The sequence below is a fragment of the Macrobrachium nipponense genome, chromosome 22 (assembly GCF_015104395.2).
Source record: "Macrobrachium nipponense isolate FS-2020 chromosome 22, ASM1510439v2, whole genome shotgun sequence".
Taxonomy (NCBI): domain Eukaryota; kingdom Metazoa; phylum Arthropoda; class Malacostraca; order Decapoda; family Palaemonidae; genus Macrobrachium; species Macrobrachium nipponense.
The window spans coordinates 6,200,584-6,223,263 of NC_087213.1; the positions used below are offsets into that span (position 1 = coordinate 6,200,584).

The 22,680-nt window shown below is 35.0% G+C and overlaps 1 long non-coding RNA gene across 1 annotated transcript; it reads right to left on the minus strand.

Moving 5' to 3' along the window:
* Window positions 1-1,928: 1,928 nt before the first annotated feature.
* Window positions 1,929-22,637, minus strand: LOC135198345 (uncharacterized). The gene is made up of 5 exons (XR_010310757.1): window positions 22,355-22,637; window positions 7,632-7,846; window positions 6,933-7,085; window positions 4,806-4,982; window positions 1,929-3,151 (listed from the first exon to the last, which is right to left on the minus strand). It is a non-coding gene; the product is annotated as an uncharacterized LOC135198345 (long non-coding RNA).
* Window positions 22,638-22,680: the final 43 nt, after the last annotated feature.

A 22,680-nucleotide genomic window follows, 5' to 3' on the forward strand; every position in this document is an offset into this window, starting at 1 on the left:
TTTTTTTACCAATGGGGTAGAGCATGATGGTCTGTTAGATTTTGAGATATAATCCCATCTCGTTGCTGGGGCATCGATGTACTTTGATAGGTAGACTACTTTCTTTATTACGTACAGAGCAGACATTACGTAGAAGAGGTACTAAGATTATACAAATACAAAAGCTTATACAATGGAATCATAGCATCATAGCAAACACGAGCATCCGAGCTCAATGTACACAATAACGAATCATATCCAATACTAAACACAATAATAATTCGTTATACTATTTTTAACAAAGCATTTGCATGCAGCATACATATAAGACAAAGTATGTAAATGTTACTCCTTAACTAAGTACCCGCTATTTTTAATAAATGGAGCATTTGTCTGCCAGTATCTTGGTCCTTATACATTTGCAACAGGAAGGATGTAGTAGGAAAACTTAAAGCTGAGATACAAGTAAACATAAAAATATAGAAGAAATTCAATTGGCTGTTGGTTGTTTGTAATTACAGGCAGTCCCCGGGTTATGACGGGGGTTCCGTTTTTGAGACGCGTTGTAACCCGAAAATTGTCGTAAGCCGGAACATCATCAAAAATCCTAAGAAAACTTACTTTTAATGCTTTGGGTGCATTCCAAACTATGTAAACTGCATTCGTATTGCATTTTTCATCAAAAAAAAACTTCAAATATTGATTATTTTGCATTTTTGGTGTCATATTTCTTGTGCCAGATGAGCATTGTTGGCGTCGTAACCCTGGAAATAATTTCTGATGAATATAATTGAAAATTGCCTTAACCTCGGAACGTTGTAAGCCGAACCCGTCGTAACCCGGGGACTGCCTGCACATTAGTTTAGGATATATTCCTGTAGGTATGTTTTGACAGGCTTTTTCTGAAACTTTATACAACAATTCTGAGAAAACTCAAAATTTATGGAAAATGTCAGCACGTAAAACTATAATTCCATATTGTTTGCCACTGAAGTGGTTAAGTAAAAATTTACCAAATAAGCTACCTGGTTCAAAGGATATACAATATTTATAGCTAACATTTAGTAGCCCATGTTGAGGAAATTGTAGGTCATGACAGGTAAAATGGAGATTCAGCCATTTTTAAGATGTCATGTAACTAATTGTTCATCAATTGTAATCTAACCAGTTCTAAGTGTTGTGTCCTGTCTGTGTTCTAGGGTGCTGTGATGCTAACCTTAGTGTTTTACCCACCCCTCCCCTAGTATTTTCCTTAGTCTTGTAATGGCTGTGGAATTCTTGGTCAGTTTTACCCTCCAATGTCATTAAGATTAATAGATGGCAAGTTAACTTCTTAGTCAGTGCCAGTTAAGGAATACATAATAACAGTTGCCATATTTTTCCTGATGGAATACTTAATGCTGGAAGACTATACCTTTTTAAGCTATCCCAATTTTTTCTTTTCAGTTAGTTGAGAGAGGGCTGCTCTGTCAGCTTCTTGGGTTCATCATGTACATAACTTATGCTTGCATGGGCTAATTTTTAAAATTTGTCCTTTCCTATTGCCTAATGATTCAAATTGCAAGTACGTACAGTATTAATTTGGAGGGTTTCATCTTCAACATAACGATGCTTCTATATGTGAAGATTGTATGTATTATTATTCCATGAGTTGTAATCAGTCAGTTTCATAGGAAGAATGAAGCAAACTTGCAACTTTTTCAAGAACATAAGGTTATGTTGGCAAATTATTTATTTCCTGGGTTTCCCTTAATTTTTTAAAAAATACAGTATTTTTTAAAAAATACAGTATTTAAAAAAATAAAGTATTTAAAAAATAAAGTATATATTTTTTAAAATACAGTATTTTTAAAAAATACAGTATTTTTCAAAAAATACAGTATTTTTTTTAAATACAGTATTTTTTAAAAATACAGTATTTAAAAAAAAAACAGTAGTTTACTATCTTAAAATTTCCAAAATATTTAGGCTTCCTTAATTTTATGTCTCATTTTTCACTTCCAAAATTCAGTGAAAGGCTTGAAATGTGCATAAAATACATATTCTTTGAGACTTTCAAAATAGGATAAAGACAAAAGTTACAAAATTTAAACAACACAACAACTTTCGTATAAATATTCATCAAAATGAAAAATTGTAATCATGGAGTAATAATCAAGAAATCATACCATTTGGAATTTGGAAATTGATCAGTGAGGAGGTATGTAGATTTTGAACATAGAAAAGATTAGTCTTGAGAAAATGGCCATTATTTTTTATTTTATTTTTTATGCAATAAGACTTACCAGTCAAGAATCTGAACGTAGGACCTGATTTTGTCCGTTCATTTCTCATGAAGAGATGTTATTTTTGTTAATGATTACCAGCTATTGGGGAGTTTTGAGCGGAGAAGCCAGGGAGGATGGTATTGGAGCATCAGCTGATTGCTCACGTGGTAGTTCACCAGACGTAGGGGCAACGTGTGATAGCAGGTGTTTCTTTGGGTATTTTAGTTGAAAAACATAAGCTAAGCAAAATTAAACACAGCAGAAGTACACAGGTGTCTTGTCAGTATTTATAAACCCTGTTTCTTTATATGATAATCAGCCAAGTTAAAAATGTTAAGGATATATGAACATGACATTAAACGACAATTGATTCATAGTCATAATACATTTGTAAACAACCCATGCGATCAGAAAGTAATACTTTGCTTTTGATTACATTGCTGTCATATTCATTTTTAGAGCATTGTGAGATTTTTTTCTAATTTATGATAGACATGATTATGAATACATTGGACGTCTGCGACAGACAAGAGTATGTGATTAAGTAGGCCTATTTAATCAGACCTGTTTTGTCAAGTTTGCACGCTGATGCTCATTAGCCTAAGTGATGTCATCATTTAATTTTCAAGGTGTGAGGGCTAAATTGTTGCATCTCATGTCACTAGGTGGAAGGTGCCCTTACCAGTGTAGCCCACCGAGATTTACCTGACAGACGAAACACCTGGTATTATTTGCCGGATTGTCGTCTAATTGATTCCACGTTTTAACTCGTACAGGATCGGTATCGCTCGTGTTGTAGACAAGGGTACGGAAAACGGTCAACGCGAGGTTCTTGTCTAGGAGAACTCCGTCACCCCAAGCTGGCCCATCTGGGGAATTGTGTAGGTCAATCCACAGCTCCACCCCTTTTAGAAGAGAATATGAAAAATATTGATTAGGGCACCTTCCACCTGGTGACATAAAATGCAACAATTTTGTCCTCACACCTTGAAAATGAAACGTGAAACAACAGGTCTGATTATATATGCCTACTTAATCACATATTCTTGTTTGGCACAGGCCAATGTGTTTGCAAATAACAATAAAGTTTTTCATAAATTCAACGAAAACTCACAATGCACCAAAAATGAATATTACAGCTAAGTAATCCAAAGTAAAACAGTACGTACTGGTTTCTCGCTCTTCACTGGCATACAGGAATGTTTATCTTTCTCCCATACGCTTTTTTATTCTCCTCGTAGCCCTTTCATTCGTTTTACTGTATCTCCATCCATATATCTGTCTTCCATCTTGCTATCCGTGTTCTCCTAACAATTATTTCATAGTGCAACTGCTAGGTTTTCCTTGCAACTGCTAGGTTTTCCTTGCAATTGCTAGGTTTTCCTAGCAGTTGCACTGCTACTTTCAGTTTTTCCTTCTAGCGCTGAGTGACCTCTTAGGTCCCAGCACTTGGCCTTTGGCCGAAATTCTGTATTCCATTCCATTTTTTATTCTTCACTCAGACCTCCTGGCACTCATCTTCCACTGGCAAGATACGCTCTCTCTCTCTCTCTCTCTGACACAAAGGCACTTTTTTTCCCTGTAGGGTGTTTGTGCCGACAGTGCACGTAACACGGTGTCTTATAGGCATACAGGAATGTTCATCTTTCACTTATACACTTTTCAGTCTTCGCAGAGACCTTCTGGCAGCCATTTTAAATTGGCAAGAAAGTATGTAACCCATTCCTTACCATTTAAGTCTCTTTCTTTTTACAAACTTGAAGACTAAATTTTTTTACTAATTTCTCAGTCTTCCTGATATACACAATTAAGTCCCCACTCGTCAGGAGTCTTTATACTTATTCTCAGAATCCCACTCAATTTCCTGTCTTTCTTGAGACCCAGAAGTTACTCATTTCAGAAGTCTTTCTACTGGCCTGTAATCTTACTCATTTCAGAAGTCCTTCTAGTGACATGTATTTCTACTCATTTCAGGAATCTTCTACTGACATACGGAATCCTGTTAATTGCAGAGGTCCTCTTACTGACACACACAATCCAACTCTTCTGAAATGTCCTAACTGACAATTGGAATCCGACTTATTTGAGAAACCTTTCTGCTGACACAATATTGGTGTACTCATACCAGAGGCCTTTCTACTGAGACACGAATTCCTACTAAAATCTTTCAGGTTTTGCTGTTGCACATTATCTTTCAGATTTCTGAACTGTATTCAGACCCGTATAGGAGCCTCATATTTTTTCTTATTGTACAGTCATTCATTCTCATTCCGCATTAGTCTAACTCTGCCCATTTCTCTTTCTTGTATGAAACCTGTAGGCACTGTCATTTGTTGCCCTTGCCTCGTTTTATTAGCTGTTCAGTGAAATGTCTGGATCTTTTGTTGTGATGCTGTGTTGGTTACCCTAGGCTAACTGTAATAGTGTTGTCGTACAGGTAGGCCTATATATATGTTAATGTATTGTGACATGAATATTTTTAACGTAAAAGTCCTGACCCCGATCGTGGCCAAATGACCAATTCCTTACTGCGTATTAAATCGATTGATTTGCACATACCTGTTGTCGTATGAATTCTTGATAGGATCCTGAGGAGACTGATGTCCTTAAACATCCCAAGCCGATGTCCAGGTATCCTTTCACAGTATGCTTTGCTGTCACCGTAATTCATGGTTGCTTTCGGAACCAGGTAAAGCAAGTTCCCGTAAACCCTGTATATGTAGTAGTTGATGGAGCCTGAAAATAAGCAGAAACGCCACAGGGGGTTAGTGCCGTCAGTGCGCCTCATGCGATGAACTGTAGGCATTACTTATCGTTCTCACTCCTTTTTTTACTGTACACCAGTTCGCATTATTTTTCTTCCATCTTACTTTCCCCAGCCTTCTCATACTTTATTCATAGTGCAACAGCGAGGTTTTCCTCCCGTTACATCCCTTTCAGCACTGAATTACGTCAATTAGTCCCATCGCTTGGCCTTTGGCTTAAATTATGTATTGTATTCTATTGTGAAATGAACAGAAAAGTTAACTTTAAATCGCTCCTAACAAATTAATAAATTTTTTTGTTTCTGTGATTTTATTTTTTTGTCGCCGCTTGCCTGCAAAAAGAAAAAAAAAATCCAAACGTTTTCGTCATTAGCTAAAATAGGGAGTGAAACAGGACACTATAAATTCACAAGGAAGTGTGGAATAAAAGCAGTTGAACTGAAAGATGATAACGAATTTCGCTAGTGGTTCTCAACTGCTGATTATCCCCTTGGGGGTTAGTGCCATCAGTGCACCTCTCTTTGTGCTATGTAGGCATTACTGAAATGTGTTTGCAGCGTCTTACATCTATGAGCAAGAGCCTGTGCTGGCACAAGGCCTATTTTATGAGCAAGAGCCCGTGCTGGCATAAGGCCTACTTTATGGGCAAGAGCCCGTGCTGGCATAAGGCCTACTTTATGAGCAAGAGCCCGTGCTGGCATAAGGCCTACTTTATGAGCAAGAGCCCGTGCTGGCATAAGGCCAACTTTATGAGCAAGAGCCCGTGCTGGCATAAGGCCTACTTTATGGGCAAGAGCCCGTGCTGACATAGGGCTATGAGCAAGAGCCGTGTAGGCATTTATGAGCCCAAGAGCCCGTGCTGGCATAAGGCCAGCTTAATAAAAAAAACAACAGCGTCTCTTCAGCCGCTAGCTGCACCCACTTTCTACCCTTGTTACTTTCATTCCTGTTCCCTTTCTTTGATTTTGCTTTTTGCTGTCCAACCTCTCAGACTATTGCTTCTTATAAAACTGTGGAGGTTTCTCGCAGTTGCACCTTTTGATCTTTGTGCTTCTTCTCATTTATTGTTTGGATCTCGTTTTATCTTACTGTCCAAAGCCTGACTTCACTGTCTTCATTAAGCGCTTGTTGGCCGAAAGTGCCCTGGTTCTTGGCTCGACCTAGCCTAAGATTTCAACAGATCAGTTGTTTGTATTTATTTGTTCATTATTTAATTCTGTATTTGCTTTATGTCTTTTTCCCAAATGTTTATTCTCTTTTGGGGGAAGCTGGGCAAATTAATAGACATTTTGCCCAGTTATGATGATAATAGTCATAAGCTGAAGTAAAAGAATTAAACTCGTATTAATGATGTGTTCAAGATACTTTGTTGTTTTGGTGTCGTAGCCTCGCCAGCATTTATATCTGTAGATTTTAAAATGATACATTATTCATTCTAGTGGTCAGAATTTAATAATATTTAAGACTGAGTTCAGTGTTCTTTCAAAGGAAAATAAATCGTACATTTCCGTGATTCTATTAAGCATGTGTGTGTAACTGGAAAGTATTGTGCACGAAAATTATGCGCAATTTTTTTTTTTTTGCTACCCAAAAAGGATCTGAAGTAGAATTCCTTTTTGAAATCTTAATAATTTTGAGCGATTCTGAATTAAGTGTAATCATTTGAGGAAAAAAAAAAAAAAAACGGGTTTCCATTCCATCTGGCTATGATAGGTTTTCGAAGTGGATCTGGGATGTGGCAGGTTTAACTCCTCCCCCACCTCCCCATTAGGCTTTCACAATATTAGATTAAAAGTCTCTTTAGAAGATACAATTGTGCACACAATCCCATTTAGGGCAGAATGACTAAATAGGTCCCAGGGCTTGACCTTAAGCCCAAACTTTATACTCCAATTCATAATTCATACATTTTTATACTTACTCCTCCAGAACGAGTAGATCCCACCGGAGTTGGCTACCAGAGTTAGGTTATATGGAGGTTTGGTTGTTACTCGGCATGTCACTTTCCCGCCCTCTTTATGAGTAGAGTGTCCTAGGCACGGAATATAGGTCCAGCAGAGTGCTCGGCATTCGCCTGAAATGGATCGAAGGAAAGTATTGTTTTCCTTTTTAGTGAAGATTCTGCAACTGAGAGGATGAAGAAAGTACATTGGTAGGCCTGAAGGACTTCAGACGTCACTAAGTGGCCACGAGAATGCAATATTAAAGGAGTTTTAATTGCTGCTGAAGAAAATAGGTTTCAGACGTCACTAAGTGGCCAGGAGGATGCAATATTAAGGGAGTTTTAATTGCTGCTGAAGAAAATAGGTTTCAGGCGTCACTAAGTGGCCAGGAGGATGTCATTTAGGCTTTCGTAATGTACTTTCTTTTTAAGTTTTTGTACCCCCTTCTCCCCCTCAAATTCATCATTTAACTTATTCTTCTTGGAAGATTTCCTCATGAATGTCCGGGTCCGATTTTTACAAGATCTGTTTGTGTGTTTGTAAAATATCTTGCTAAAACAACACGCACACAGGGGTGAAAGTGTAACCACCTCGGTGCTTCATTGGCGGATCTAATAAGATTTGGGATCAGCTGTTGTTTGTTGTTGGCAAACTGTAATTGACTTATAGATACTCACACTCTGGCGTCATTGGGCTCTCCCAGTGGGCATCCTCTTTCGATATGATGAAGCCCTCAGATCTCACAGCGTCTCTGAAGTTATTCGCTGGACCGTTGATGTAATAGGTGGGGGCATTTTTCACCAGGTGCGAATTCCCAGATAGGGCTCCCTTGGTGAGTGTCAGAGCCCCAACTACTAGTACTTCCCACAATACCTTGGTCAGTTTTCTCATTCTGGTGGAAGAAGGAGAGTGGGTTAATGTTCGTTATAGCATTTTTATTCGGTATCATTTAGTGTAGCCCAAGGTCTATAGGCCTTGGTGTAGCCTACCCACCAAACTCTGCATGGAGGGGTAGTGTTATCAGTGCACCATATTCAGTGTACTGTAGGCATTACTCAAGGTTCATTGCAGCGTCCCTTCGCCTCCTAGCTGCAACCTTGTTCATTCCTTATACTTTCCCCCCATTCATATTCTTTCTCCCATCTTACTTTTCACTCTCTCTTATCAGTTGATTCATAGTGCAACTGCTTTGAGGTTTTCCTCCTTTAGCAGCACCTTTCAAATTTCTTTTTATTTCCAGTTTCCGTTTCAGCGCTGAATGGCCTCATAGGCCCCAGCGCTTGGCCTGTGGCCTAAATTCTATCTATCCATGTATCCTACCAAACTTTGTCTAATCCAACCTAAGCAGTGTTTCAGTAACCTAGATATTGCGACGTCAGTTTTAATAACGATAAATAAAAAAGATGAAATCTCCTGGAATAATGGAGTACCTGAGGTGCAAGATATTCCCGAGGCATAGTGAAATGGATCTTAAACGATCAGTGTGAATATTAAAGAGTTATGCGTGTATAAATGACAAAAATAAAGGATATATATGTATAAGTTTTAATATATATGTATATATATACTATATATATGTATACATAGTATGTATATAGCTATATATATGTATTACAGATGTATTGGATATACGCATTCGTGGATTATCTACATTTTTTATAAATCTGGCAGCGTCATTATTGACAGTTTCTTAACATCCGCTTTAGCATTACATGCAATGTCCACATCCGCAGTGTAAGAGTGCAGCTATGAGGATATCACCTCCTGCTCAGTGTTATAATAGTTCATACTCATACCTTGTGTAGTGTGTCCTCGACTTCTGGCGGGGATCCGTTCCAGCGGCTCGCTGTAAGTTGATATCTGCCGTAAGTCGGTTTTTCCTGTTAACGGTGCGTTACCAGCGCTCATGGTGCCGTAACACGAGTTATTATGTCGTTACTTGGTGTTGCTCTAAGTTACAGTGATGTAAGCGCTGTTAAGTTGATGCTCAAGGGCGCTAACAATGCTGTAACTTGATGCGACGTCAAGTTACGGTGCTGTAAAATGCCGTTAACAGTGCCAAAAAAGTGCTGTACGATCAAATTGCAGCAAGTCGGTATGTATTATATATATATATTATCTATATTATTATTTATATATTATATATAATATATACATATATTACTTTTTATATATATATATATATATAGGTATCTATTTAGGACTTTTTATATTATATATAGGTTATATATAATATATACATACATACAACATACATATATATATATATTTTCTAAATTGGCTTTTTAGTGTTATTATACAGAATACATGATACACAATTACCTTCATACAGTATGCCCTTTATAAGTAGCTTTGTTAAAGCATAGTAGTTTTAGAACATATATATAATTGTTTTAGTAATTTCATGTCATTTACAGCAGATGTAACCATAAAGACAATATCGCGATATTTTAGGAAAGACTCTCTCTCACTAATGGGAAGAAAAACTTTGAGTTTTGTTAACCTCATCATGCTATGAGCATGAAATAACCTTGTGCCAAGACAACTAGAACGTTCATGTATCACTGTTACTGTTTGTACGTTCAAATGAAAGTATACACACACACATGAATATCACTTATGTTTCTACTTTCAATTAGTGCATTAAATATGATGTGGTAGCGCATAATTTTGAATCGTGACTGAAAGTCGTCCTTAACAATTAAATATATCCAAATGATTTAGATTTACAAAATATCTGCGTCTGCGAGGGTATGGTTATCAAATATCCTCATCTGTATCTGCAAATTTAAAAGATTGATATCTGCATCTACATCTGCATCCGCAAATTTTGAAAAACTTACATCTGCATCCGCATCTACAAATCCCATTTTTAGACATCTGATACATGTCTAATATATATATATAATAATATATACATATATATATATAGATATATATATATATATATATATATATATATATATATATATTATATATAATAGTCTATATATATATAGATATATATATGATATATATATATATCTATATATATATATATATATATATATATGAATTAACTTGATCACGAAGTATATAAAACGTGATGCTATGTATAAATAAAGGTTTTTTTGCCACGAAGGAAAAAATGAAAAAGCGAGATAGCCAAGTACTTTCGGTCCTGTTCGGACCCTTTACTGAGTAAAGAGTCCGAACAGGACCGAAAGTACTTGGCTATCTCGCTTTTTCATTTTTTTCCTTCGTGGCAAAAAAACCTTTATATATATATATATATATATATATATATATATATATACTATATATATATATATATGTGTGTGTGTGTGTGTGTGTGTGTATGTAGTTGTATGTATGTATAATGTATGTATGTATGTATATGAACTTCTGAATCTTGGAGTGGATGGATATGTTTAAAGATCACTTCAAGATTTCCTTAGAAGTAGGCAGCAGCGAGTTGCTTTTGTGTCTGGAGTTCCACAGGGTATTGTCCTTGGTCCACTGTTATTTTTAGTGCATACAAGTGATGTTGCTGGCCTGGAAAACAAGATTGTTCAGTGTGCCGATGATGTGACACTTGTGGCTATAATGTAGCCTCCACTCACGAGAAATAAAGCTGGCCTCAGTCTCAATCGGGACATGGACCGGATCAGAGAATGGTGTAGTCAGTGGGGAATGAGACTGAACTCCAGTAAAACGAAAACACTGTTGATTAGCAGATCTCGTACAGATTTCCCACCCCATCCTCCCCTTCAGGTGGATGGACCTTTACTGAATGAGGCTGTGAAGCTTTGACTATTCTAGTTGTAAGTTTTGATTCGCATCCAACTTTTGAGAAACATCTAATGAAAGTTTCAGCAAATGCCACACGAAAGTTAGATATTGTTTGTAAGGCCCCATATATTTATAACTGATAAAATCAATGCAACCTGTTCGAGGTCATTTGTACTTCCTTTTTGTGTGGATGTCCGCTTGTGCCAGAGATTTCTCTCCTTTAGATAAGAGTGGTTCGTTGTGGTAGGTTTCTGTTTCCTAAGAGTAGCAGTTATGACTCGGACTGTGACGGGTGGTCTCTTGGTTGTCACTTTTTCATAAGTTATATTTCAGCAGCGATTTTTCACCTTCACAATTGTTCCCTGATCCCTATCTTCTGAGAGCAACCAGATTCACTGATTTGCTATCGAACTTCTCAGTTCCAGAGGTCCTTTATACCTCACACCGTTGGATTGTGGAACCGCCTACCAGAGGATGTCGTGCAATTGGAACGTCCGAAGCTCAAGCGAAACTGTAATGGAGCGCCTCAGTGGCGTGGTTGGTATGGTGTTGGCGTCCCACCTCGGTGGTCGTGGGTTCGATTCTCGGCCATTCCATTGAAGAGTGAGAGATGTGTATTTCTGGTGACAGAAGTTCACTCTCGACGTGGTTCGGAAGTCACGTAAAGCCGTTGGTCCCGTTGCTGAATAACCACTGGTTCCATGCAACGTAAAAACACCATACAAACAAACAAAACAAACTGTAATGCAGTATGTACTACCTTATTATATATATATTGTTACGAAGTGCCAAGTATCTGGTTACCATGCATCAAACATTACCTCACAAAAAGCCAGACACCTGAACCCTCATAACACGTTTAAACGACTGAATACTCTAAAGGCAACAGTGATCCCTTAACAACTTACCGTTATTGCAGAAAGTCAGACTAAGTACATCAATACAGGTGTGAGGTAATCTTCTAAGTAATTAAATTAATCAAAGGGCATCACTCCTTCAACAACTTTCAAACTCTAAGTATTTCCCTGATTTCAGAAGTCTAAGTACTTCCCTGGTTCTAAGTCACTTCAATTAAATTGAAGGAAAGCAAATCAATTACCACTCTATGTCTCTACCTATCATAAATATAGTCATAATCAAATATAATTATACTGCTGTAAGATAAAGAAAACACTTATAAAAACTTTAAATACAAATTTTTTTTATTAAATTTCAAAATTTATAAGTGAAATTCACAATATCAGGGAAAATTACTGTTACTTGAAAACAAAGTAAAGTTTAATTAATTCTTGAATCAAATTAAGTAAAATTAAATCAAAATTAATTTATCACAAAATTCAAGGAAATTAATTCAATTGAAATTTAAAAGTATTAGGCAATAACTGAAATCAGAAATTAATTCACAAGTACTAAACAACAATAAAATTTGAAAAGAATTCTAAGTAAATGCAAATCAATTCACAAGTGTTAAATTTAATTAAATGTGCAATGATAAAGCAATGAAAATAACTAAGTCAATTAAATTGTGAATGCAAATGAAAATATAAAATAAAAAGACACACTTCAATAAGAAAATGAATAAGTGCACAAACAATGGAACAGACACAAACATAAAATACGCAATGTGTAAAAGTGTAAATGTTTTCACTCAAAAACACTATAACCAACAGTTTTTACCAAACCAATTATTAGTTATTAGTTAAACACCATTCCTATCCGTTATTAGTTATTCACTGTGCCTAACAATTATTAGTTAACCACACTCCCTATCCATTATTAGTTGCAACTAATAAAAATATAACACACTTTACCTTGGTATACCAATTTCTTTCTTTGCTTTGCTGCAGGCTTGATTCACACTTTCACAAAAACCAGGCGCCGTTACGAAATGTTTGTTCAGATTCCACAAAAGAAACTAAATAATACTAAATAAACTCTAAGAAATATCAAATATTAAATTCTCACAAGGTACGAGTGACCAAATTTACGTTACGTTAATATAATCTCGATGTCGAGAGAGAGAGAGAGAGAGCGAGAGAGAGAGAGAGAACTGACTGCTTCAAGGTCTCAAGATAGAATGAAATCTCTTCCTTTATGGAAACGACAGAGCAGAAATCATACAAAACGTTCTTGCCACGAATGCTTCCAGTAGCTTGGAAATCTGATGCAATCTTCATAAAGAAATGTGTAACATGCACGTGGCTTTGATTAAAGCATACGCGTACAAGACGAGTCTGTTAAAAAAAAGAAAGACGTACCCGACTCGATGGAGACGGAGGCTGGGCGACAATCAAAATTGACATGTTTTGATGACCACACACTTGAGTCGAGCTCGCTATCAAACGCGCTGACAGAGTAGGGAAGCAAACGGATCTCGCAGACTCTAATCTTAAAGTGTCGACATAAAAGTTAAACATTCACAGTTTCAAAAAGACAAAGATCTCTCTCTTTTTACGTTATATATATATTCTTTTACAACACGTTAATGCGAAATCTGAACACACATTTTAAAACATCCTATTCTAAGCTATCTAGGAATCTGAAAAAATGTTGCACAATCTACATGACATTTCAAAGAGGGGAAAACATGCATTTTGAAAGTAGCAATATATAATATATATATAGTATATATATATATATAATATATATATATATATATATATGTGTGTGTGTGTGTGTGTGTGTGTATAAAACCTATATACATTTCTATGTAACATAAGATATAAATAAATATATACATACGAGTGTATCTTGCATTTTAATACATTTTTATCTATGTTTTAATATTTTCCCTTTTCAGTAAGTCACATCACCTCTTATGAATGGGTTTCATCTACTGAATAATAATAATAAATAATAATATAATAATAATAATTTTTTGCCATCTTAGTCGGTTAAGCGAACCGTTTGTAGAATGCATCGAACCAGTTTAGCAAACGTTGTGGAAAATGGTTTGTCTGTAACATGATATAAAAAGCAATTGAATGCATGACGTAGAGAACGTTCCGCTCGCAGTTCAAGAAGCAATGAATAACATAGCAGTTTCGTGCAGTTTTCCTTTAACTTCACCCCCCGCAGTCAGCGCACAAGCTCCCGTGTCTAGTTAAACTATTTTTTAACGAGTTAGTCTTATTCTAAATTGATCGATGCTTAGCAACGAACAGGCCATAGTAACCTTATGTAAGCGGAAGTGGGATATGAAAAGGCCCGAGAATAGTTGAGTCAATTTCTAGTCCCGGCTTGACGAGAGACTGATGGAGAATAATGGAAGCAGTAGGCTGCATCTGCCTCTCAAAGGGAGAAATGTGAAAATTTGCTCCGAGTTCGTAATTGTCGCACCGAGTGGGGACCGCCTTTGTTGTCATAGGAATGACTATTAGGAATAGAATTATATGAAAGCATATGTTATCATCTATTATTATTATTATTATTATTATTATTATTATTATTGTTATTATTATTATTATTATTATTATACGTTTACGTGGAACCAGTCATGACCAGATAATGGATGTGCCTGCTTGATAACTTTCGCAACGTCGAACCGTCGATTTCAAGTCATTCTGGACCACAAATCTGGGATAGCTTTGGGAATTAAATTTTATGTAATGTTATAACATGTATTGAAGGTAAATTGAAAACCTTGAACTTACTTTTGAGCTTCAAATAGTTAATATTCGACCGGCTTAGAGTGTAGGTTTTTTTTAATCAACGCCCAATGAATATATAAGTGCTTTTGCTTTTTGCTCTCCTTTCGTTGGCAAGCAGTTTTACGTTGGCCTTCGCAGTAGAAAATAATTTAGTTTGAATTTACATTGAAAATTAGATGAAATCAAAGGTATACATTCAGGCATTCTAAAAGAATTCATTTTCTTTTTCGTTCACACACGTACACTATATATATATATATATATATATATATATATATATCTATCTATATATATATATAGATATATATAATATATCTATATATTAATATATATATAATATTATATATATATATATATATATTCTTATATAATCATTTGTATATATGTATAACTGAATCAGGAAAATTTGGAACGTGATGAATATATAAATAAAGGCACAGTTCACGAAGGAAAGTGAAACTGAAGTAACCGCTGCAAGGCCTTTAGACTCTCGTTCCTTTACTAAACAGACTGATATAAATATACTTTCTGATATAAATATGAAAGTAAGCTTACAAAGAAAGCTCGTATAAATGATAGATAGGGATTATAAAGGAAAATGTGTACCTGGAACTCAAACACACCTGAAAGAATTAGTAGACCGACCTAAAGCGGGTACGATGAAGAAGTTTACAAAAGATAAAGTCCATCTGCTCGGAAGCAGGGACAAGATCATTAAAAGATTATACAGGGCGGCGACTGACCGCCGAAAAAGTGTTATAAAAGTACAATTCAGTAAATCTCATTTTGGTACATAATAAAATTTTTTTGCAAAGTGAAAATTTTTACAAAAAAAAAAAATATATATATATATATATATATATATATATATATATATATATATATATATATATATATATATATATATATATATATATATATATATATATATATACACACACACACACACACACACACATATATATATATATATATATATATATATATATATATATTATATATATATATATATTAAACATACAGATACAAAGAAAATACCTAAAGGGTAAATAATTTGTAACTAAGTCAGTTATTTTATCTTTAGGTCATTCTTGAACGTTTTACTTATGCAATGGTATTGATATGTCGACGATATTTTAGCTGTTTTGCCTGCTGCTATTCTAATTTGAATAACCAGGTACCGTCAATTAAGTTTACTTTAGAATTGGAAAAGGACAATTGCCTGGGTTTCTTAGGTGCTTTAATACATATAGAACCATTTCAATGCAAATTCAGTATTTATAAGAAACCAACCAATAACTTTTGTCTATTTTTATTTACGCCACCATTGTAATATCAATTTCTTTCTTCTATGTTTTTACGAGCATTGTGCATTGCCAGTCTCCAATATTTGAATCAACAATAAATCGAACACATTAGAAAATAGGGACAGATTTATGTTATCCTTCACATATATTAGATGTTTGTTATAATAAAGCCCACAAAAAGTTTATAGTGAAAGTAACGCGGAGAAAGAAACTTCTAAGATCGTTCTCAGCTTTCCTTATTTTAGCGGTTTTTAAACCATAAAATCATTGTTAAAATCTTTTAATATCAACCTCGTTTTGCCGTATAATAACACACTAGAAGCTGTGCTAATAAAAAATTACCCAAAGGAATGCAACAACATAATATGTAAAATTCCATGTTTGGAGTGCCCCTCTTTTTATATCAGCCAATCTAGCAAGGATTTAGAATAAAGAATTAAACAGCATTAGTATTCTGTCAAAACTGGACAAACATCCAATACAGTATTCATTCGTGGAAGTGGAAACTCTCAGGATAAATTGATCCGGCAATTTATTAATTGCTAGATTAAAATATTTCATGAAATCGTTTATAATCCGCCATTTTACAACTTATTTCCTATTTGAATTTTAATCTTAGCTCTGGCTTGTAATTATTTGATTCATTGTAATTTTATCGCAGTAATTTCATCCCACGGTAATTACATCTCATACATTTTCACCGCATTGTAATTACATCGTCAGTGATTTCATCGTAAGGTTTCCTTCACAGCAAGCTAAGTTAACAGCACAAGGCAAAAAAATAAATGAACAATAAAATATAATGCACTTGTTTTTCTGTAAAACGTTCCTCGTATTACTGTTATAGTTGCTGATGGGGATCAAAGTATTGAACTATTTGCAAGTAGCCTGTATGTTGACTTTTCCTACATGAGTAATTTCATTGTCATGATTTTTCATAGATTAATGATTTATATCTGTTTTTATGATTTTCATGATTGTTATTTTTTAAGCATGATTTGTTATATTTTTAAAAGTTGAAATATATATTTAGTGTTGGAAAATCTAACTGGAAAATCAATTGGATAATCAACTGTAAAACGTTGAACATATCTAAACGTTTTATAGCATATTTAGTTTCAGAACGTTTATAATTTTTCTAACACTCGCCGAACAACTTTTAGTATTAATGGGGGTTTTAAATGCGAATTCGGCATCACTTTCGTACAACTGTTGCAGACCATTTGATTGAATGGATGGAAATAAATATTGGGAGAAGTAAAAAAAAACAACCTTTTTGATATGAATTAAGAAAAAATGCTCTAAAAGCATTACTAATCGCTGCACGTTCAAAATCGGTCATAATTGTGCTTGGTGATAAGGTTGGCTCTAAAACTTTTAGTTCTGATAAAAGCTTATTGTAACTATCTTCAGTTTTGTTACTCATTAAAACGAAAACAAGAGGCAAAACGTCACCATTCATAATACCATGTATTGTGTATAGTTGTTTAAATAAAGGGGGTACTGTACTGTTTTGAAAGTCCCATCTGCATACCAGCTGCTTGCACTAGATAATATCTGAAGATTTCTCCGAGTCGAAAATAAGATAAATTCGGTCTGATCCATCATCACTGACGAACAAAAGAAATGGCTGATTTGAATGTGTTATCCTATATTGGGGAGGAATGCTTAACTGGAGTAAACATCGTGGATTTGCAGGTATTTGTGCTGCGGTATTTCTAGCATTTCGTATATTCCTTTTTACGTACTGAGGTGGTGGTAGCTGACCCACAACTGCTTGGGATACTCCAACGTATGCCTGGGTTGCGATGCAATGTGTTGATTCTTGAGTTGTGATTGCTTTTTCTTTAGTTAAGTTGATCACTTTGGAGCTTCAACACGAGCAATATCTCTTGCATGATTGTGTTCTCCCAATCGTTTTGTAATGGAATCTTCATTTTCATGAACTCTTGCATGGCACTTTGTTTTATAAAACTGGTCACATTTCCGAATAGTTTTTTCGCCACATGTTCGTTCTTTCACAAATAGATGACTATTATCAATGAGCTTTTTCTTATTCCTTATGCTTACGAAGTACTCCAGAGGCATCTTGATGGGTTTAGTTTTAGTTATTTACAAAAACCGAAAAGGTTTACCACTCGGAAAACAAGTTGATTACAAAAACCGAAAGTTTTTATGAACAATTTCTTATATAGGAAAAGTCAACAAGCAGGCCATTTGCTAATAGTTAGATACTTTGATCTCTTTGAGAATAGGCCTTTATACGATACCGAAATTGTTTATAAATAAATAGGGTTGGCATTTATATTGGGTTGTCGAGATGGTATATAAACACAGAAGAGACATAGAAACAGGGAGCCAAATTAAAGTATGGAGCTTTCACTTCGTCAAGCCCCCTGACCTTGGTTTGGGTCAAGTCCGATGTTTGTAATAATCATCGCCACCAGGAGTTATAAGGCGTCTCTAGTACCATGGAGATACTCTGTTTTGGATTAAACCTCTTCTGGGCGCCTCAGTGTCGTGGTTGGTATGGTGTTGGCGTCCCACCTCGGTGGTCACGAGTTCGATTCTCGGCCATTCCATTGAGGAGTGAGAGATGTGTAATTCTAGTGATAGAGGTTCACTCTCGACGTGGCTCGGAAGTCACGTAAAACCGTTGGTCCCGTTGCTGAATAACCACTGATTCCATGCAACGTAAAAACACCATATAAACCAACAAACCATAAACCTCTTCTGAAGAATACGGGATCAAGTTTAGGGAGGGGGACGCCAGTTTTGCTCCGTTCTTCATCCTGTAAGTACTGGATTTTTATTATTATTTTGCCGAGAAAAACCTTGATCTTCTTACTCTATAGGAGAATTCTAAGTTTTAAATAATCGGAGCTTTAATATTTAAAAGTTCTTGAGTTCAAGGTTCAAAATTGAATCGTGTCTTAAGTTCAAAAGTAAGTTGAAAATTCAAATTTACCTTAAATGTCCGGAAATTTTTGTTTGCTTGTTTAAGAGAGACGTTAGCGTTTGTACTGTGCGGAAACGTCATCGCTTTAACACGTATAAATTTAATCTGAAAATTTTAAATTGTTTAGCCCTTTTTAATCGTTTACGCAACTAAATATTTAATTTGTCACTTAAATTCATGCCCTTTGCAGTGTTTAATAGTCTTCAGTCTTTAATATTCGTTATATTTTTACTTCTTCCAATGGCTATCACTCGTGCCGTTAGGTCTAATGAACGATTTTCACATTATGGCGCTGAGTGACCCCGTGTCGTGGCCTTATGTCAATAACCCATTCTACATCATGCGTAATATCAGTTTAGACCAATATCATCACCATCATCATTATTATTATCATTATTACTTATAGATGTCGTGCGACGCATAGGGCCTCTGTGAAATTATTTCACTTAAATTAACTTCCTTTCGTGTAAAGTTCCGGTAGGTATGAACAAAAAAAATTGGCTAATCGATGCTGAGTTGTAACAGCAGGTTGCAAGGTGGTGCTGCGCTCAGTTTTTCTCAGAATGGCTTCAATTAGGCCAATTTTATTGTAATTTTAAATTGAGCTTTTGATAAAGATTTACTACTGAAGACTAATTAATGCTATCAGTTACCTGGTCTTTATTTTATTTTACTGGAGAATAATAATAGTTTCATATTTTTATGCTTTGAACCAGGCCAACGTTCACACTTTAAAATTAATACATTGATTGAAAACAAATGCAGAAATTCTTATATTCCTCGGCTGATATTTATACTTGTCAAGAAATTCCTTTATAAGACTAGATTTTTATGTTTCTTTATGACCTGTCATTAGAATAATCCTATTTTATAAAGCCCCAATCCAAATATTAGCATGATTTATTATCTTTTGAAATAAACAATGGCTGTATTGTTTGTTTGGTACACTTCTTTTTTAGTGCTGTAGTATCATTTGTTTGTTTGTTTGTATGGTGCTTTTACGTTGCATGGAACCAGTGGTTATTCAGCAACGGGACCAACGGCTTTACGTGACTTCCGAACCACGTCGAGAGTGAACTTCTATCATCAGAAATACACATCTCTCACTCCTCAATGGGATCGCCGAGAATCGAACCCGCGACCACCGAGGTGGAACGCTAATACCATACCAACCACGCCGCTGAGGCGCTGCAGTATCATTTGCCCCACAGGGAGTTGTCATATAAATCCCTTATTTCTTTTTGTATTGTAAAGAGATATCAAGAGAGTGATTTAGGAGTTTTTCATTGTATTGGTGTTGTAAAATGCCACATTAATATTCACATCAATATTAACAGTCTTTAAGCACTTGGGGAACACACTTCAAGTTTATATATGTCATGACAAGTATGTTTATTGGTATTTCCATAAAAAATTTTTTTACCCTTTCTTAATGCATCGCCTAATACATTATGAAATTTGACTTTATTGCTTAAATTCTTTATACCACCAGTTTCATCATCAGTATATATTCAGGGTTACATATGATTCCCCTAAATCCTTTGATATGGCTTTTCTAAAATTTTTCGTTTGGCTCGAATATATATATACATATATATATATTATATATTCAAACGCTCGAATTGGCTAACATGATAGACGGGGTTTCATATCGATTCTAATTACGAAAGCACCGAGTTCGAGGGTGATTTGTAAGGTCAGAATCGATATAAATATATATATGTGTGTGTGTGTATACATTGTATATAATACACATAAGAAATGTTGTTGGTTTGTGTACATAAGCTAAATGTAGAATCACTATTTCTTCTACGTGTGTAGAAATACAAAACAGGAAGGCTCCAATCATTCTCTACCTCCGCGGTCAATTTATCTTGGGCACCAATTCGTTTCAATCTATGGAAAAACGTGTCTACATTTTCGTCACCCGGTCAGATACACAAGTCTTCGTTTTTACTTAATTTAAAGTAATGTTCCCATTTGCACATCACAATCTCGCACACAGAGTTTAATCCGGTTTAGTTGGAATTTTGCGGAAATGATCGTTTCACCCACCTCTTATAGTATCTGGGATTTCTGATAAGAAACCTGGAATCGCTGTTAATGTATAATATCATTTAATTTATGTATTGAATGTAAATTATTCCTTATGCAGAAATTATACCAATCAATCTGCACAGATTTTCAACAAGACATTGCTGAGTTACATGAGTTACTCTGTTTTGTTTTGTCTCATAGAACATTGAAATTTTTTAAATTCGAATTTTGCAGTCCATTCTTTTGTACCATTCCAGATTCTAATACATACACGATAATATATTACACACACACACACACACACATATATACATATATATATATATATATATATATATATATATATATTATATATATGTTATATATATATATATATATATATAATATATATATATATATATATATAATATAATATATTATATATATAAGCTTGATGGCTGAGTAGTATTTTCTGTATTTCTAAACCAGAGCAGTTCGAATCTCACTGATGACGAAACATAATTATCACCAATAATCATTCACCTTGGGTGTCATGCAGTTAAATGTGCAGGTGCAGTGAATTGGATAGTAAATGAATGTTGTGTCTTAAAACTTGTGAAAATGAAAGATGTTAGCGAGACACACACACACAAATAAATATATATATATATATATATATATATATATATATAGATATATATATATATATATATGTTATGTATGTATATCATATATATATATAGATATATATATATATATATATATATATATATATATATATATATATATATATATATATACACACACACACACACACACACTATATATATATATATATATACTATATATATATATATATATATATATATATATATATATATATATATATATATATATATGTAAACAACGGCTACTGTCATATTTTTACTAAAACCGTTAAATGCCTTTGCGATATTATAGTAGTAACGGGAGTAAAAAAAAAATAAATATGAAAACCGCTAATCCAATAATTACCCCAACCTGATCCATCGTTAGAAGATCTAACTCAGACCATAATATACTTTTTAGTCTTTTATTTTACCTCCACTAGCTTCCCATATGCAATCTTCTCATCCAACCATTCCAACTTCCTTCTTTTCACTGCTTTTAAGCGTCTGTATCGTTCGCGAAAACACTGTGTATGAGCTTGTCTGAATGCAAAAGTAGGCGGAGCTTCTTGCCTGAACGATCTCAGCGGGAATCTCTCACGACCAGGTTGCTGGCTTGCGACTTAAGTCTGTCATACACAGAACGTCCAATGACTTAAGTCTGTCATACACAGATCGGTTAATGTATGGGTTCGTCTGCCGATATAACGCTATCGCGCTCGTCTTTTCTAGACGATGCCATGTCTTCTCGAGACAAAATCTTTGTTCAGACTGAAATCGGGGCGGAAATCGTTTATATTGTATGAATAATGTGTGTGTGGGTCGATAACGACAATCGTTTAGTGTATGGGGGGCCTTAACTTTCACAACAACGCTTTCAAATGGTCCTAATAAGCTAGCCTCAAAATGTCTGCAAAATTTCAACCTGATTTTTATTGTAGCTTCTTTTGTAATCTTTATACACATTGAAATATTTATAGACTTTATAACAAATGAAATATTTATAGACAGTTATAACAAATGGGCCAGTGGCTGACCTCCCTTATTTACCTAATAATAAGCAGCGCTTATGTACGATGTCGTAGTAATAGGAGACGGGATATGCCTTTGAAACAGCTCTTTTCTAACGTTATCCAATCCGTTGGTCGTTCGAGTCGCTGCCGCTCACCTTCTATCGTCACTGACGTGACTCTCCGCCGACTGGCGTGCGTTTCAATCCTTGACTCGTTCAAGACACCGAACGGTCGCTTTTCTCGTACTCTTGTAATCTTGTTCGTTTTGCCTGACTGAAGTGTGCCAAATCATTGTAATTAAATATGTAATATCGCGTGAGGTTTGCTGGTAACATGGACGCATATTCTGTTTATGTATCTTGG